Below are 14,522 nucleotides of genomic sequence, written 5' to 3' on the forward strand. Positions count from 1 at the left end.
AGGCTTCCCGCGGAGCAGGGAGCCCGATGCGGGGCTTGATCCCAGGACCCCAGGATCATGACCTGAGCCAAAGGCAGACACTTAAGGACTGAGCCACCCAGGTGCCCCTTGAATTCCGTTTTTTCATTTAAAAACTAAGGGAGATGGGCGCCTGGCTGGCTCAGTCAGTAGTAGAGTGTGTGACTCTTGATCTCGGGGTTGTGAGTTTGAACCCCAAGTTGAGTGTAGAGATTACTTAAAAAAAAATACTAAGGGAAAGTGCTTTCAATCTGAAGGCTGGTATCTTTTGTCTAAGGGAAATTATTTCCTTTAATGGTTTCCTCCACCATATTTTATATTTTCTAAAATGCTAATTTGGCTAAACATTGGACTTCCCTGATTGCTTTTTTCTTTAAAATTTTCTCTGTAGTTTCAGTTTATAATCTGAGTGATTGCTTTGCCTTTATCTTGCAGCCTTTTTGGTCAATTTTGTAAGTTTAAAATTTCTGGAGAGCTGCTTACTTTATTTTACTATTCCTTTTAACATCGCTTTTCACGATGACAAATCTGAATTTACACGTGAATTTTTAAAGTTATCTTTAAATTACATGTTTCCTTCTGAGCTATTGACTTCCTGTAAATGTGTAGCATTTATTTATTTGATCATGGTTACTTAAAAAAGTAGGAGGGAAAGTTAGCCGAGCATTTTGCCCAGCAAAATTGAATTTGGGCTACTGATATTATTAATAGGACACTTTTCTTTTTGCTTTTTTTTTCTTTCTTAAAGATCTTATTTTTTTTATTTACTTGTTTGACAGAGACACAGCGAGTGAGGGAACACACGCAGGGGGAGTGGGAGAGGGAGAAGCAGGCCTCCCGCGGAGCAGGGTGCCCCATGCGGGGCTCGATTCCAGGACCCTGGGACCATGACCTGAGCCGAAGGCAGATGCTTAATGACTGAGCCACCCAGCTGCCCCAAGACTTTTCTTTCTGAAACTGGAAACAATGAATGGGGCTTGTGGCTGGATTTCGAGCACAGGATTTTCAGAGAAATATTTCCAGCCTTGACTTGTTCCTTTAATGACCTGCCACTAGGAGGTGCTGTTTTCTCATTGAAGGGGGTTTGTTTACCTGACCTCTGCTTTTAGCACTTTGTGCCTAGGGGTGGTTTTCACTAGTGATTTGTTTTTAGTGTCCGGCTACATGTATAAGAGTAAACTCAGGGCTAATCTTAGAGTCCTCACCCCAGTTGAGTGTAATGCCAGTTTACATACATAGTGCAGTGAAGGTAACACTACATGTATATACATATATGATGCATGTATCTTGCTTAGGGTACTTGAATATAATGACTGCATCTTACAAACCTGCCGCCAGGAAGCACCATGGGACAAACCTGTTGAACAGGCTGGTTCTTTTGTTACCATCAATCGGCACTTCCCTATCTGCCTCTTCCTCCTCCATTGACCACTCAGATTGCTGCCAGGAAAGTCATGAAAAAAATGAAAATTTTTAAAGCCAGTTTCTGGCAGAGTGATCTCAAAAGTATTGTCACTTGGGGCGCCTGAGTGGCTCAGATGGTTAAGCGTCTGCCTTCGGCTCAGGTCATGATCCCAGGGTCCTGGGATCGGGCCCCACATTGGGCTCCTGGCTCAGCAGGGAGCCTGCTTCTCCCTCTCCCTCTGCCTCTCTCCCTGCTCATGTTCTCTCTCTCTCTATCTCAAATGAATAAAATCTTAAAAAAAAAAAAAAAAGTATTGTCACTTGACCTTCTGCGGTATCAGCTGGGAAGTATAGATGGAGCATTCCTTATCTGGTTCCAAATTGAACAGACCAGCTTCATTTATTTTAGGGCCTGCCATCTGCTAGCTGCCCTACACGCAGAGCCTCCTTTAATTGTCTTAACCTTTATAGCGTGGGTTTTCTTATCTTGGAGAAAGCTGAGGTCTTCTGACTGCTAAGGGATGGATCCAAGCTCCCTGTACGTTGGTCCTGGAGGATAGCGGGCCCTGGGGTCACCCCACAGGCTGGTGCCAGTCAACTAGGACCCATCCAACTGGTCGACTGGTAGGACTTCTGTTACCAACACTCCTGTGGATGATGGGCCCTGGGGGAGTTTGGGGCTGGTGAAATTGCAGTGTTTCCGTTTACACATCCGTTACCCAAACAGGGTCGGTGCAGAGGCAGTTGGAATTAGACTCGAATGTCCTGGCATCGAGGCTCGCGTACCTCCCTCATCTTGGACTGATACAGATCTGCAGATAAAGAGTCTGTTTCTTCATTTTGAAAGGAAACACCCACGGCGATGAGGCGTGTGTCCGGCCTGGACTGTCCAGCAGGCCTCACCCTAGGCCAGCTCCACTCTGCTCCCTGGTGGCCCCGGCTCCTGTTTGGGGACTGAGAGAAACTTATCATCCCCTGGTTTCTGCCTTGGTGACTCAGCTCTGCCTTCTGAGGAATGTGGCCCTGCCCACCTTGCCGTGGGCCTCGGGTGCCGGCAACTTCCAGCTGGCTTTGGTGTAAAGTCCTCCTACCTCCCTGTCTGCTCTGTTAGAAACTGGAACCCGGCAGCTGAGGTCAGAGCCAGCCCAGGTGTCCTGGCAGTCTCCTCTGGTTTCCTTTGCTGTCACACTGATACCCTTACACTAGGAGACACAGAATGGGGGGCCATGAGTCTCTCAGATTTGGCGGGAAGCCCAGAGGCTCACTCTCAAGGAACCTACTGTCTTACCTCACTCATTAGAAGTGACGGACATGGAGAAAATGGCTGGAAGGAACTAGAAGGGCCCTCATGGCATCTCTCATTTCACAGTTCAAACATGACCACAGGTCACGATGCTATTCAATGCAGAACGAAAGTCTGTGGTATGGGCAGCAGGTTCTTTTTTCTGGGACAAAAGGTAAAGTGGTTCTTCTAAAATAATATCTTACCTGGTTACCCCTTGGGAAATGGGGGTACTTCTGTCTGGGGATACTTCTGTCTAGAGCTCCTTAAAAATCGCAGGCTGTTAGTGCAAAACCGCTGTGGAGAAGCCCAGGTGTCCAGAGGATGGGACAAAAGACATCATCAATTCACAAATACTTGTTTCACGATCCTTGAAATGGATGGGGCACGACTTGGAGAATCTTCAGGAGTTCTTTGGCCAAGTTAACCTAGGTCCAAATGAACTTGAGATACTGAAGTCAGTGGCTCTTTCTGGTTAGAGCAGGAACATCCATCAACAAAACATCTTGATAGGTGCCCTATATATATAGTTATTTTAAGATTAGATATATATAAAGTCATAAAGAGAAAATTGGAAAGCATAAAAAAAGATGAAATTATTTTTTCTAAATGTTATTTAATGAAGCCTCTTGGGTCCAGTAAAATATTACGAGCTTCAGTGCAAACGAAGTGATTGCTTTTGTTCTCTTGTAACCAAAGTCCACAGTTGGTTCAGGTTTCCTTAGTTTTTATTGCTGTCCTTGTTCTGTCTCCGGATACCACATTATATTTAGTTGTGTCTTTTTTTTTTTTAATTTTATTTTTTTATTTGAGGGAGAGAATAGAGAGAGAGAGAGAGCACATGAGAGAGGGGAGGGTCAGAGGGAGAAGCAGACTCCCCACTGAGCAGGGAGCCCGATGTGGGACTCGATCCCGGGACTCCAGGATCATGACCTGAGCCGAAGGCAGTCGCCCAACCAACTGAGCCACCCAGGCGCCCTAGTTGTGTCTTTTTAAGCTCCTCTTGACTGTGGCAGTTTTGCAGACTTTCCTTGTGTTAGATGATTTTGACAGTTTTGAGGTGTGCTGGTCAGGTATTTCATAGGATGCCCCTCTACTGGGGTTTGTCTGATGTTTTTCTCATGATAAGACCCCGGTGTTATGTGCTACTGGGGTGGAAGACCAAAGTGCCATGCTCATCACATCATATCAAGGGTACATACTGTCACCATAACTTACCGCTGTTGATGGCACTGCTCACCTGGCTGGGGCAGGTCTGGCAGTGTCTTCTGCTGTGAAGATACTCTCACCAACCCCCGTTCCCTTGTTGGAAGAATGTCACTACGTGCCGCCCACAGTTAAGGAGTAGAGTTATGCTCCTCCGTATTTATTTTTAAATTGTGTTTTAACACTTAGAAGTAGAGCAATTACAAGTCTGGCTCAAAGTCTACTTGTTTCATCATTTAATGGCTATCAAAACTGAAAGAGTTCTTTTCTTTTTGAAAGATTTTATCTATTTTTGAGAGAGAGCACGAGCGGAGGGGCAGAGGGAGAGGAAGAAGGAGACTCCCCGCCGAGAAGGGAGCCCGATGGGAGGCTCGATCCCAGGATCCAGAGATCAGGGGTCCAAAGGCAGATGCTTAGCCGACTAAGCCACCCTGGCACCCCAAGAGTTCTGGATTGTAGTGATGGTTTTATGAGTATATAAGTTGGACATATGTCCAAGCTTGAACACTTTTAATAGATGCAGTTGATTGTCAGTTAACCTCAATAAAGCTGTTTAAAAAAGCAAAAAGCCAAGAGAGACACCTCATACAAACAGGCTGGAATGAGAAGTGCGCCCTTGGCTCTGCCTGTTACAGCACAATCCGATCTATCAATTCTGTTTCTGAGTTTAGGTATACAAATAGGTCTTTTAGAGGAGACATCACTGTCCACAACAAAATAACCTAGTGATGGAAACCTCTCTAGATAATTTGTTTTCAAATTTCTCCATAGCATGAGCTCTTTTAGAAAAAGCAAATCGGGGGGCACCTGGCTGGCTCAGTCGGTAGAGCATAAGATGCTTGTTCTCGGGATCGTGGGTTTGAGCCCCACATTGGGCCAAGAGCTTACTTAAAAAAGAGGAAAATTGGAACAGGTGTTTTTAGCTTAAAATACTTACAACAAACTGCAACATCTTTAAGTTCAACTTTTTAAATACTTTGTCACAAGACGAATCTCTGCGTGGGACAAAATGTTTTCTTGGTCATTTCCAATCTTATTTTAAAATATTGCAAAGATTCTACCATATTTTAAATGTTCCTGATTTTTATCAAAATAACTACATTGAAGACATTTTGTAACATATTGTGCACTTAAGGTTTTCACGTGGACTAGCACCAGAACGTTATCTGGAAACATTTCTTTATTCTAACCAAATCAGCCAATCCAATAGCATTTCATTTTCTGAGATTTTTCATAATCCATTCTTTTCCACAAAATACAGATTAAATTTAAGAGGAAGCTATAATGCTACATGTGGGAATTCTGAAGACAAAACTGCCTGGCTCTTCTCCTAATTTGGCCGCCTACTAGCTAGGGGACCTTGAGAAAGTTACCTAACTGCTCTGTGCTTTGGTTTCCCCATCTGAAGAAATGGGGGCAGTGACAGTACTTACCGCATTGGGTTAGAAGTGAGTGACCACAGGGAAAGCTCTGAAACAGGGACCAGTGCCCAGTGCAGAGCAAGTGCTCGGTGAATGTTAGGTATCATTAAAAGTATAAGAGCTATCTTTTTTTTTTTTTTTTAGAGAGAGAGAAAGCGGGGTTGGGGGGAGGGGGAAAGGGAGAGAGAGAATCTTAAGCAGACTCCACATCCAGCTAGGAGCCCAAATGCAGGGCTCAGTCTCATGACTCTGAGATCATGACCTGAGTTAAAATCAAGAGTTGGATGCTTAACTGCACCACCCAGTTTCCCCAAGAGCTATCTTTTTTTTTTTTTTTAAAGATTTTACTTATTTAGGGGCGCCTGGGTGGCTCAGTCGTTAAGCGTGTGCCTTCGGCTCAGGTCATGATCCCAGGGTCCTGGGATCGAGCCCCGCATCGGGCTCCCTGCTCGGCGGGAAGCCTGCTTCTCCCTCTCCCACTCCCCCTGCTTGTGTTCCCTCTCTCGCTGTGTCTCTCTCTGTGAAATAAATAAATAAAATCTTTAAAAAAAAAAGATTTTATTTATTTGAGAGAAAGAGCACGAGAGGGAAGAGGGTCAGAGGGAGAAGCAGACTCCCCACTCAGCAGGGAGCCCGATGTGGGACTCGATCCTGGGACTCCAGGATCATGACCTGAGCCGAAGGCAGTCGCCCAACCAACTGAGCCACCCAGGCGCCCAAGAGCTATCTTTTTAAATTTATTTATTTTTTTTAGTAATCTCTATGCCCAACATGGGGCTCGAACTCATGACCCTGAGATCAAGAGTAGCATGCTCTTCCCACGGAGGTGGGAAGCCAGCCAGGTGCCCCAGGTATTATTATTTTAAACGGTTGAAAACATATCTTTCTCCAGGACACAGGGCTCGCTCAAGAGACAGTACTTGTGTACTTCATGATTAAAACTGGCAAAGGGGCACCTGGGTGGCTCAGTCATTAAGCATCTTGCTGTTAGCTCAGGTCAGGATCCCGGGGTCCTGGGATCGAGCCCCACATCGGGCTCCCTGCTCAGCCAGGAGCCTGCTTCTCCCTCTCCCGCTCCCCCTGCTTGTGTTCCCTTTCTTGCTGTGTCTCTCTCTGCCAAATAAATAAATAAAAACTTAAAAAAAAAAAAAAAAAAACCTGGCAAATACTATACCATAAACTGGGCTGTGATAGAATCATCGGTACTGGGGCACCTGGGTGGCTCAGTTGGTTAAGCAACTGCCTTTGGCTCAGGTCATGATCCTGGAGTCCTAGGATCAAGTCCCACATGGGGCTCCCAGCTCGGCAGGGAGTCTGCTTCTCCCTCTGACCCTCTCCCCTCTCTCTTTCTCAAATAAATAAAATCTTAAAAAAAAAAGAAAGAAAGAAACATCTGTACTTCCATCCAAATCTTCCATACACTAACATTTTTTTGCTTGTTTCTTCAAGTCTGTGAGTCATCCAACAGTGTTTACTGACAGAAGAATGTATTATAGTGTTGCCTGTTTTCTTTGTATTGTTTCAAGCCATTCTTACTGTGGCAGGAAAAGTGATTCTACAGGGTCTTTGGTTTGTAATTAAGAACCTCAGGCTGTACACTTATCATTCTTTAATGAAATTTTGTAAACTACTAAATTGAGTATTGTATGACTTTAAGCACTAAAAAATGCAGTGGCTTGTCATGTACTGGATATTGATTGATTGATTATTGATTGTAGGCTCCATGTCCAGGTTGGAGCCCAATGTGGGGCCTGAACCCATGACCCTGAGATGAAGACCTGAGCTGAGGTCAAGAGTTAGCACCCAACCCACTGAGCCACCCAGGCGCCCCTGGACATTTAATTTTTAAGTCTCATTAATCATGTTGGCCTCATAAGACTTGTTAACACCCCAAGGCCCAACATACACTTAGAGTGAGGAACATCATTATTAATAGATGTAAGTTCATGATCTTGATGATTTAGAACCTTTTTTTTAATGATTATTTATTTATTTGACAGAGAGAGATACAGCGAGAGAGGGAACACAAGCAGGGGGAGTGGGAGAGGGAGAAGCAGGCTTCCCGCGGAGCAGGAAGCCCGATGTGGGGCTCGATCCCAGGTCCCTGGGATCATGACCTGAGCCGAAGGCAGACACTTAACTGAGCCACCGAGGCGCCCGGATTCAGAACCTTTTAACCAACTTCTTAATCAGATGATAATTGTTGTAACCATTGGGCCATTGTTGTGGCCGTTGAAGAGTTTGTACTGGGAGTAGAAATGTCAGTGGGAACATTTTCTTGTTCTGTGCTTGAGGTACTGGTATTGTCTACTTAATTGCAGTGAAGATAATATTTTTTAAGAATCTTCTAAAGCCACACACACATATATTTACACTATTTGATTAAAACTTGAGTTCCTTTAACTAGGCCCATGAGCACTGAACTCAGAATGAGTAAGCAAATGAGTCAGGGTACTTGGATTTTTTAAAAAAAGCCCATGTAGGGGCACCTGGGTGGCTCAGTCGGTTGGGCATCTGACTTGGGCTCAGGTCATGATCCCGGGGTCCTGGGATCGAGCCCCGCATCGGGCTCCCTGCTTGGTGGGGACCCTGCTTCTCCCTTTCCCTTTATCTGCTGCTGCTCCCCCTGTTTGTGCTCTCTCTCTCCATCAAATAAATAAATAAATAAAAATCTTTTAAAAAATAAAAATCAAAAGCCCATGTAGGCCCAATGCAGCACCATGGGTCAGGGAGTGGTGGGCTGGGCGTAGCTCCACATACCAGATGGAAGAAGGGGTGAACTTGGCTGTGTCGGTGATAAGGATAGGACAGGGGCAGTCAGATGAAAGAAAGTGCTCAGTGATGCCGTCTAGACAGAGCATCAAATCAGTAGTAGCCTGGGGTAAATAGAATGCCTTTCGGAAAGGCTCTGAGGGCACATTCCAGACGACAAGCTCAGAGCACCTGCAATTGCCTGGTTTGTAGACACCAGGGTATCTTTCGAGCAGCCCTCCTGTATTTGGAGGATTTCCACATTAAGAGTCCTGCCTACCCAAGGCAGGAAACAGAACTCGACTTCTCAACTGGTTTGTAGGTAGGGCACAGGCCTAACTTAGGATTGCCAGTGAGGTGCACTCACAGGAGACTTATTCAAAAAGGAACAAAGAAAGGACACGGGTCACTCTCTGGCTCGAGTAACAGTAGAGTCAGACAGCTCGGGGGCGGCAGGGGGTGGCATTACTGGCCTGCAGGGCGAGCTCACTGGCATGAGCTGTAGTGCTAACTCCCTGGACCAGAGCGGTGGGGGGCTGGGGGAGCTTCGTGAGCGGCCCTGTTGTGTGGCTGGCCTGCTTCCTGGCTCTTGCCTCTCTGGGCCTCCCAGAGATTCTACGAACTTCCTAAGAATCTTTTAATAATTTCCTCTTTTTTTTTTCTCAAATTAGCTAGAGTATTTTGTTGTTTGTAAATTGGCAAGGTGACAAAAACTGCATTAAAAACGAAGTCACTGAACTCTAATGAGAAAATTGTACTTGTGACCTTCATTTAACAAAAAAGATAGGGCAAAAAAAAAAGTGACATGGGAACAAGGACTCTCAGTGTGGGGGAAAATATACAGATACAAGATAGAATAAGCTCTGTCAGTACCCGGTGGCCCTAAATTTGAATTGGAAATATACAAATGAATTTCTTGGGTATTTTATCTCTTTAAAAAATTCCTAGCTCTGTCCATCACCAAAATCCCCAGAAGCAGTGACCAACTCAGTAGGAATAAATATCCCTTATGCCCAGGTGATTGTCTTGAAATACTGTTTCTCACTAAAAAACACACCAGGATGTCTTGAAGAAATGGCCGATTGCATGTCTGCGCAAGGGATGAGTATATAAGAAGAACCTGCAACTCTTACCAGAAAGCAAATAAATGATCCAAGATGAGTAGAACTGAGTCAAAAGTCATAGCCAATTAGAAGAGGCTCCCATTCGGGGCACCTGGGTGGCTCAGTCGGTTAAGTGTCTGACTCTTGGTCTCAGCTAAACCTTGATCTCAGGCTCATGAGTTCGGGCCCCATGTTGGGCTTGTGCTGGGCATGGAGCCTACTAAAAAAAAAAAAAAAGAAAATGAAGAAGAAGAGGCTCCCGCTCCTGAAAGAGAGGACAGTTTGAACATCACTAAGCATAAAAATGACAATGAACCAAAACATAATACATACGTTTAAAAATCCAAGAATTCACAATACCGCAAAAACAAGCCAACAAACACCAATTTGTCCTTTTGGAAGATGTTAGGGAATTAATTATTTTTTTAAAAAATTTTATTTATTTATTTGACAGAGAGAGAGAACACAAGCAGGGGGAGTGCGAAAGGGAGAAGCAGGCTTCCTGCCGAGCAGGGAGCCCAATGCGGGGCTCGATCCCAACACCCTGAGATCATGGCCTGAGCCGAAGGCAGTCGCTTAACTAACTGAGCTACCTAGGCGCCCCGGGGATTAACTATTTTGAAAACCGCTAAGTAAAGGGAAAGACTCAGGTCTTTATCTTTCCTTTCCAATACAAACGTTACCCCTGGGTAACTGTGCAGACGGGAAATCTCGCCCTGAAGAGGTATTTCAATCAGTAAATAAAGAATGGTAAACTGAAAGGTTACTGTCCACATTTCCTGAATTTAGAATCCAAGCGTGAAGCTGGAAATAAAAGAGACAGCCAGATGGAAACACACCACCACATATGAAGTAATCTTCCCTCCAAAAAAAAAAAAAAATCGTACTTGAAAAAGGGGCGCCTGGGTGACTCAGTCGGTAGAGCATGTGACTTTTTTTTTAAATTTTATTTATTTATTTGACAGAGAGAGAGACACAGCGAGAGAGGGAACACAGGCAGGGGGAGTGGAAGAGGGAGAAGCAGGTTTCCCGCGATGCAGGGAGCCCGACGCGGGGCTCAATGCCAGGACCCCGGGATCATGACCCGAGCCGAAGGCAGATGCTTAACGACTGAGCCACCCAGGCGCTCCGAGCATGTGACTCTTTTATCTCAGGGTCGTGAGTTCAAGTACCACACTGGGCCTAGAGCTTACCTATAACTAACTAACTAAACCTGCTGTTCTGCTAGGAAAGGATGTCTCGTATTGCTTCCTGGCTTCCTAGAATAAACGCCCTGCACACAGGAAGCATTGAGTGCTATTATTTGAATGCAATATGCACACAGTACACTTAATGCCACTCCAGATTAAGAGGAAGCAATGCGGGCCGAGACCCTTCTCTACAATCACTGTGTCAGGTCAACTTCCTGAGAGAGTGCTGTATGTGACAGAAGGACAAGTGTAACCCTCTGTCATTACATTGAACCCATTAGGTCTAATTCTCATAAAATTATGATATATAAGGTAAACACTCTTATTGTTAAACTGTACATGAAGAAACCCAAGAGCAGAAGCCGGAGCAAGGGCTTGATATGCTGCTTTTCCCATCAGCTTCATGGACTCTCCTCACTCATTGCTTCTTGCAACGACATTTAAAGAGCTCTTACGTGGACCAGAACAATCAAATGCCCATGATGTAAGCTCTGCCTGAGGAGTGTACCAATTTCTGGGGGAGCTGAGGTAGAAGAGATTAATATGCCTGAAGAAGGTTCCGCAGAGTGATATTTTAGCGGAATTTGGATTTCTGCAGAAGGCGAAGAAGTGGGGTGGGGTGAAGTGGTTATGCAGGGAGAAGGCAGAATCACCTGGCGGCTACTGAACAACTCGTATTTAGAAAGCGTGTTTCCACCTTCCACCGGGAAGGGCTAGATCTGCAGCAGCACAAAAGCAAAAGTGGTATTAGGGGCCAGTCTGTCAACCCCGTTGTTCCAGACGATGCGGATACATTCACAGATGACGGCTCCGTAACTGGCCACACTGCTCTACCCTGTTCATGCTAAACCTCCCCCATGCCCCCCACTCCTTGTCTGCAGACTTCTCCTGGCAGGGGTGGGATTGGCCTCCTGGCACAATCTGCTTCAGCGGCGTTGCCCCCGGTTCTATCTTGGACCATAACAGCACTGTGTGATTTTGAACTGGGGCTGGATCTACCTGATGTGGCCCCACTCTCTCTCCCACGTTATCACCACCTGAAGCCTGCTTTTTGGCCTCTGGTCAGCTCCACACTTGTACAAGCTCTAAGTGGCCCTGGCCCCAAGGACATTAGCAGTGGGCTAATTGGAGAGGCCTTCGGAGGGCGTCCCAGGGACATAGACCCGACTTCCCCAGCAGACAGAGTCCTGGGGTCAGTATGAGAAAGACTGAGCCATGACATGGCTGGCAGCTTTGGATTGGGAGGGTCTGGGGTGAGCTGGGGGATGATGGAGGCTGTGTGAGTTGGTCGTTGCAGCAAATGACCCCGGCCTCCAACTGAAATCTGGGTTTGAGTCTGGATTTACCCCTTAAGAGCATGAGAACCTGGCTACATCCTTCAGGCTGCCTGCTCTTGGCCTTCTTTGCTTATGATTTAGGAATAAAAGCACTTATTTCACATAATATAATTTTACGAGGATTAAGCCAAATCGGTTTAACGTGAATAGACATGACCCAGTGATCCCAGAGAAGGGTCTCGGGCTGCATGGCTTCCTCGTAATCTGGAATCAGAGTCCGTGCACTCACTGCATGTGTATTGTGTTCAGCGGTACCTTCTGTGGGCCTTCTGTGGGCAAGGCACTTCTTAGCTCCAGGAGCTAAGAGATGATGCCCTAGGAACCGAGGCGGTGATATGAGATGCTCCTTTTGCAGCAGGACAGCGGGTTTCAGTGCCATGCTTGCCGTCTCACTTCGCTTACCTGGGATCTGGCTTACTTTCAATCACCCACACTAACAGCAAGCTATTGCATCATTAGTAACTGTGGTGCCTACAAAGGACCATCGGTGACTCTGTCCCGATACGCAGGAAATTATTTTTGATATCTTCTAGTTAGCTTTGGAATGCTTTCTATGGACAGTGGCAGACTTATTTTCCATTTATTAAACTGACCCGAGTTACCGTGCTGGTGTGCTACGCTCTGAGACTCAAAGGTGAGTGAGACGCTGACAGAAATGCCAAGAGAAGGTGATAAATTCCATGATAAACGTACAAGCAGACCTAGTTCTGGTTTAGAGGGAAGGAAAATCTCATGGAGGATGTAATATATCAGGGTGGCCTAGGCTTGCCGCAGTATTGAACAACCCTCAACTCCCCAGGGCATGCCATCCCCGGAGCTTGCTTCTCATTCACGCTCCATGGCCAATGCACATCAGCAAGAGTCTCTGCTCACTGCAGCCGCTCCGGATCACAGGGTGAGGGGAGATCTTACCTCAACACGTACTTCACTGGGGAAGAGGGTATGGGATTGTGTATTACTTCCTTATACTCCTACCTGGAAGTGGTGTTTACCTCCTCATTTAACAATTCCTTGTCCACAGCTGGCCATATGACCACACCTAACTTCAAAGGGGAGGGAGTGCAATCTTAGCCCATGCCCAGAAGGCAGAAAATGAAAAACACCCAGTGAACAATGACAACACACTCATGACTACTGTGCGTGACTCTGTCCCCATGTGCAGAGACGGGTGTGAAGGAGAAGGGCTTTTCTGTGCACGAGGAGCATTAGGAGAGGTGCACGTGTTGGGAAGTCTGTTTGCAGAGACCGGGTCCAAACAGGAATGCGGGACAGCAAGGCTGCAAAAGAAGACAGGTCACACTGTGAGAGTCATGCTAAGGAGGCTGGATTTGATCCAGAAGACAGGGAAGGTTTTACAGAAGCCATGGCTTAGGAAGAGTAACTTGACTGGTGTGTCCAGGAGGGATCAGAGGGGACCAAACTGGAGACAGGAGATCCATTTGCTTCTTACACAAATCCAGGAAAAGGGTGATGAGGGCTTGTATTCAAGGGGGTCTTTGAAAGGGGGGAGGAAAGAAAGGGCTATACCTGTCAGCTCTTGGAGAGAAAGACTTGGCCAGATTTGGAACTAATTAGATCCAAGGTGTAAGAGGGTGGAGAGTCAGAGATAATTCCAAGATTTTGAGTCTAGGAGACTACCATTACAGCCAGAGGAAGATGGCCAAGTCTGGGAAGGAAGTTTGGGGCTTGCTGATTGCAAAGCAGCGATTTTTATTTTGTTTACTCTTGTTTCCCAGCACCTACAACAGTGCTTAGCATATAATATGTGCTCAGTAATATTTGTTGACTATGTAATACCAGGAGAACACAAATGGAGAAGTTCCCGAGCAATTATTAATGCAGAACCAGCACTCCTTCCTGATGTCAACATTAGGAAGGCAGAGTTACCTATTTGAAGTCATTAGGTGAGATGAGTTGTCCAGAAAGGGGAGCCAAAGAGGGGAGGAGGCTGAAGAGACAACTTTGGGAAACTTGACCTTTAGGGACCAGAAAGTAGGACCAGAATCCAGGGAAGGGGTGAGCATTGGAGGATGGGATCAATCAGTACAGGATGTGGCAAACAGGTGAAGGGTGCTGGGAACAGGTAATATGGCATTTGGTGGAGCAACTGGAGTCTCTGGTCACCCAGCCAGGGAGAGCTGGACACAGACCCCAGTAAGGGCCTCCTAGCAGAGAGGACAGGGCAGCAATGGCCTCCGCCATGAGGACGGAGGGCAGTGGCTGGAGGGGGAGGCTGGGTCAAGGAGCAGTTCTGGTTTCTGTTTGGGTTTGGAGGGGTTATAATTGAGACCTAGTCATGTAGCAAGGTGGAGAGAGATTGCAGACGCCAGAGGGAGGGAGGGAAACCATGGTTGGCAAGGAGGCGGATGGAAGGGTTGTCTCGGGGGCAGAGGGTCACCTCTCGGAGGGGAGGAGAGCGGTGCATTCACTTTTGTTGCTCTTAGATACTCGCCTTGGGCCCGTATGGTTAATGCTAATGGCCACCACCACAGTTAATGCTAATGGCCACCACCACGCAGGTCGCCGAGTCTTACTTGTCCCTCACCTTCCGGGCCGTGGCCTGCTGCTCCCCTTCTCCCTGGGGCCCTGCGCGGGGCGGGAGCGGCGGAGGGGGCGGCATGGGCCGAGGGGGCGGCGGGCCTGGGAAGGGTGATACGGCGAGGCGGCCGGGCGGCCGGGCGGCCGGGCGGCGGGGCGGGCCCGGGGAGGCCACACCCTGAAACTACCTGCCCGGGACAGGAAGAGTGAGGGCGAGAGCGACCGCCGGCGGCCGGGACGCCGGGCTGCGACCGGAACTCGGCCCGCCCCGC

Source organism: Callorhinus ursinus, unplaced genomic scaffold, assembly GCF_003265705.2.
Source record: "Callorhinus ursinus isolate GAN/ISIS: 27379988/994484 unplaced genomic scaffold, GSC_fseal_2.0 scaffold19, whole genome shotgun sequence".
Classification (NCBI taxonomy): domain Eukaryota; kingdom Metazoa; phylum Chordata; class Mammalia; order Carnivora; family Otariidae; genus Callorhinus; species Callorhinus ursinus.